At 40.5% G+C, this 4,686-nt stretch overlaps 1 protein-coding gene across 2 annotated transcripts in view; it reads right to left on the bottom strand.

The window, feature by feature from the left end:
- Positions 1-4,686, bottom strand: part of Tmem19 (transmembrane protein 19) — a 53,752-nt gene that overhangs the window by 33,946 nt on the left and 15,120 nt on the right. Inside the window, exon 1 of one of the 2 annotated variants that reach the window (XM_019206550.2) lies at positions 14-249. The exons of the other annotated variant lie outside the window; for it this stretch is intronic. The gene's annotated coding sequence lies outside the window, so the exon portion shown is untranslated. Of the gene's footprint in view, positions 1-13; positions 250-4,686 lie in introns of those variants that run through there. 2 annotated transcript variants of the gene reach the window in all.

The raw sequence follows: 4,686 nt of genomic DNA, 5'->3' as shown, positions 1-4,686 counted from the left end.
CCAGCCCTCCTACCCGCTTGAGGAGGTCGGCCGTCGCAGAGGAACAGCGTTGGCCTCCCTAACCTGGGCCAGTCTGGGGAGCGAGTCCCGCGCGGGCGAAGGCGCCAAGTTCTCACGGCCCCCTGCGCCGCCCAGGGTCGGGGTCCAGCCGGTCTGGGCCAACGGAGACCCAGGATCCCCGCTTAGGCCTCTCCTTGTCTGCTGCTCACCTCCTGTGCGCATGCGCCGCAACCCTCCCCGGCATAACCTGGCTAGAGAGCGTTTTAAAGGCCAACCTCCGGAGTCTTCGGTGGGCACGCCTAAATTCATTCGCCAGGAAAGTGAAACCGACAGTAGAGTAGTAAAAAGGTTATAAAATACAAATGAATTTAGACCTCCCCTACTAAGGCCATTTCAAGCGTACCATTCGAGTATTTGCGGGGGGAGGTTACCGGAGATTGAACTCGACTTCACGCTTGCCAGTGAGGCGCTGTGCCGCTAAGATATGTCCCGGCCCTATAAGTACTTCTGAATCTATTAAGACTTCATACCAAATAATCTTATTTCTTTGGGCGGAGGGATAGGCAATATATTGTTTTATAGAAACGGAATTTGTGGACTTAGGATATAATTTAAAACAACGCTGTTTATAATGGGCCTTGGTTTCCTGGGTGCTAGACCGAAAGACCTAAAGCTGAATGCCGTTCCTGCTATTGAGCTCTCACATAATTGTCACAACATCAGTACTCTGTGGAAATACAATAATCTGTTCCTACACCCCTCACATTTAGAGTGTGCATTCGGTCAGTTCATTTGGAAACTAGGACGTCTCCTCAGCATTAACAAAACGAGTCTTGTGGCTGATTGCATGTTTCTTGATATTAACATATTTACCTGGGCTAATAGTAACTGATAATTACAATATATTCCTAAAAATTTTCAGTTAATTTACTGGGTAAGAAGAGCATGCAAAGCCATTTCAGACATAGTACACAACCATGATACAGCTTATTACTTTTTAATATACATCATTTCCGCTGATAGTATGCACTTTTTGAAAACTCAGTGTTATTTTAAGCTTCAAAATACATGCCCAAACAACATGTTTTTCCTTTAATAGAACATTAGTTTACTAAGAACCAAATCTGTGAAGTAGGACTAGCTTACTTGCAATAGCCTCTTGTGAGACCGCGTGTGTGTGTGTGTGTGTGTGTGTGTGTGTGTGTTTCTGCAAAACTTCATTATATAACTGGTTTGTCTCTCTTTTGAACAGTTGGATTACCTTACTATACTACCTGGCCAATATAAATGTTACTTGGCTTTATTGAGTTGTTGGTATTAGTAATAAAAGCTAATGCGTTTATGGTTTAGAGAATGACTTTTTTAGTTTTTAGACAAAATTACAAACGTAGTTATGTTTGTTCTGCTTTCATCACGGTAACAAAGTGGCCTTGTCTAATTAGTTGATATTTTGTGAGGAAACTGTGGCCTGTCTGTAATTTGTCTGGCCATCTCTTAACATCCCTGAGGATAGTGTGTGTTTGGTTAGTTCCTGAATGGCCGCGATGATATTCCTTTTCTCATGGCTATGCGATCCACTTGAAATTGTATATTAAATTATAGTGTAGTAGGCTAAGGCTAGGAGAGGACTACGTGGCTGAAGCCTTTGGGCCTGACCTACCAGTTGAGGAGACTTAACTACAGCGAAGAACAGCAGCACTGGATCCTGACATGGGATCAAGCTGAGCTCTGCACCCAATACCAATCTTCTGATAGAACACACCAAACCTGGCATCTGATACCAGTCTTCTAGCATGAGATCAAGGGGGACCACCTGGATCAACCATCAAAGACATAAAGAGATGGCAGCCATTGACTTTGGGGCCATTGCCCTCTTGTTCTTGCAGTGACCCAGTCTGCTTGCAGGATATATTTTCTTTTTTCTTTGAGAGCACCCTTTTTTCCCTGAGCACTTCTTTTGTGCTTCTGCTTTTCTTATTTCTGCCCTAAAATAAAGTGATCTTTCACATCCACCAATTATCCTGACCAATGCATTGATCAGGACAAACAAAAATCTGGAAAACACTGCTAGCCCCTACCCCATCTGATGACAATAGCACAGTGAACTGACCCTTCAAATGAATATTCTATTCCTTTTTTCTTCTAAGTGTCCAATTATTGACAATATTCTCCATAAAACAAGCTATTCTAGCTTAAGATAAAACAGTTGGAATAGTAGTTAAAATATTCTTTAAGAAAATTTTACAATTATAATTTTATAGATTTTGCCCATCTTAAAAATTGTCTTTGGGCCGGGGATTTAGCATTTAGCTCAGCGGTTCGGTGGCCTGCCTTGCAAGCGCAAGGACCCGAGTTCAATCCCTGGTACCAAAAAAAATTGTCTTTGTTTTTTCTATTTACTTTAAAATTCATTTTCTAATAATGGAGATTTTCTAGGTAAGCCTTTCTTAAACTTTATTCTTTGTTTGTTTGGAGACAGTTTCAGTGTACTCCAGGCTGGCCTCAAACTTGAGGCACCCCTCCTGCCTCAGCCTCCCACATGCTGGGATTACAGACGTGCACTACCATGACCAGTTTGAACTTTATTCTTTGAAATATTAGTAGATGTGCTATGTGTTTAAGGTTGAAAATTTTCTTATTTTCATAGGGTAGGGTATGTTATTAAAGACTGAGCATCTTTCCAACAGTTAATTCTGTCTATACTAGATTCCTTTTCTGTGCATAGAAAACATGAGTTTGAGATTTATTATCACAATCCTACAACAGACTGAAAGTTCATTGTTGACTAATAATCTTTAAGTTCCACAATACAAACACCTACTTAAGTTTTCTTTGATATTAAGCAGTCTGGATTTTTATATGATACTTTTTATAGTTAATAATTGTAAAGATTATCCTACAGGGAAAAAGCACTGTTTACTAGAAAATTTTCAGTGGGTTTTAAGTATAATCTTTTTGCATCTAAGCAATATAGTGGTATAGATTTTCTAAAACCTGCCAATATTTGAGTACCAAAATTGGAACTCAATTTGGTTGGCAGAGAAATATAAAGAAAACCAACCAATGTGTGTGTGCATGTGTGCACGCCCAGACACACACACATACCAGTGTCTGCCTTTAAAGAACATGGAAGAAAAAGACATGTAGAAAATTACACAATAAGATGCCAGCTTTATCCAAATTATGTATAAAATTAAACCAAAGGACAAAAGTATGTGTATCACTTTGGTGCGTTTAGGGGAGGTGTCACATGACAGAGAATGTTGAAAGGTGACAGTTTTCCAAGTGACTAAGCTAAAGGGAGAGTAGTATAAAATGTCCCATGTGTTCAGCAGTAGGACTTTTGGAAGATGATGAGGTTAGGGTGCACTCTACTCTCAGTGGACTAATCTATTGATCAATTTGTTGCTGAACATGCTGCTACAAAGCAGGGCCTGGTCAGAGGAGGTGGGTCACTGAGGGTGTGATTCCTCTCCCTGCCTTCTCCTGCCCCTCTGTTTCCTGGCTGCCATGGTTAAATCAGCTTTCTGCTGCCATGCCCATTCATAATGTATTTCTACCTTGGAGCCAGTCAACCATGGGCGGTCTGAACTGAAAATGTGCCAAAAACAAACAATACCTCTCCTTAAAATTGTGGTTAAGTATCTTGTCTCAGCAGTGGGAAAATGACTAATATAAAAGATTTGGAAAGATTTTTGGTGGGCGGGCAAAGTGGTGCACGCCTGTAAATCCCAGCACTTGGGAGGCTGGGGCAGGAGGATCCCAGTGAGTTTAAGGCCAGCCTAAGCTACATGGTGAGTCTCTCTCTCTCTCTCTGTCTCTCTCTCTCTCTAAAAAAGAGAATGAAAACAGGAAGTTATATTCACTAAAGAATTTATTAAACTGAGAAGTTATCTGACATAGGCACATAGCTTGTTTCTTGACATTAAACCCTCCAATTTTTTAAAACTTGGAGCACAAATTTGAAAAGGCTAGGCAAGTTGAAGGCTAATTTGTAGTATTAGATTCAACTCATTCAAACAGAGATTGGAGAGAGGTGAGAACAGACAGGGCATGAATTAGTAAATGAAGTATTCTTTATCAAGTCTTGACAGGGACCACATCTGTTAGGTTCATATCATTTGGCTTCTTATTGCTTACTGAATGTTAAGATAATATTTTTGAATTAAGTGTTAAAGAGTAATTTTTTAAGAAAATTTTTTGGTTAAAACAAATTTTTAGGTTTGGCCTTGCTGTGTAACCTAGGCTGTCCTTGAACTCAGTGAACCTCCTCCTGCCTCACCATACTGAGTGGTGGGATTATAGGTGTGTACCACCATGCCCAGCAGGAATGTGTGTGTGTATATATATTTGGCACTGGGGATAGAACTCAGGACCTTACCCTTGCCAGGCAGATTTGGGGCCACTGAGCTACATCCCCAGCTCCCAAGAACAATTTTTTTGTTTTTGTGGTACCAGGAATTGAATTCAGAACCTTGCACTTGCAAGGCAGGTGCTGTGCCATTGAGCTAAATCCCCAGCCACCCCCAGAACAATATTTTAATCAGAAAAATTTTGTAAGAAAATCACAATCTTTTAAAAGTGCTTTCGTACAGTCTCATGGAGAGAGAAATTAGATAAACAATCCCTGTCACATTAGCACTCAAAAAAAAAAAAAAAAAAACACCAACGAATCACTAAGGAAGG

The sequence above is a fragment of the Fukomys damarensis genome, unplaced genomic scaffold (genome assembly GCF_012274545.1).
Source record: "Fukomys damarensis isolate Sample0158 unplaced genomic scaffold, DMR_v1.0_HiC HiC_scaffold_15, whole genome shotgun sequence".
NCBI lineage: Eukaryota > Metazoa > Chordata > Mammalia > Rodentia > Bathyergidae > Fukomys > Fukomys damarensis.
Note: the sequence above shows the minus strand (reverse complement) of the source record. Positions and strands in the feature narration are given on the sequence as shown.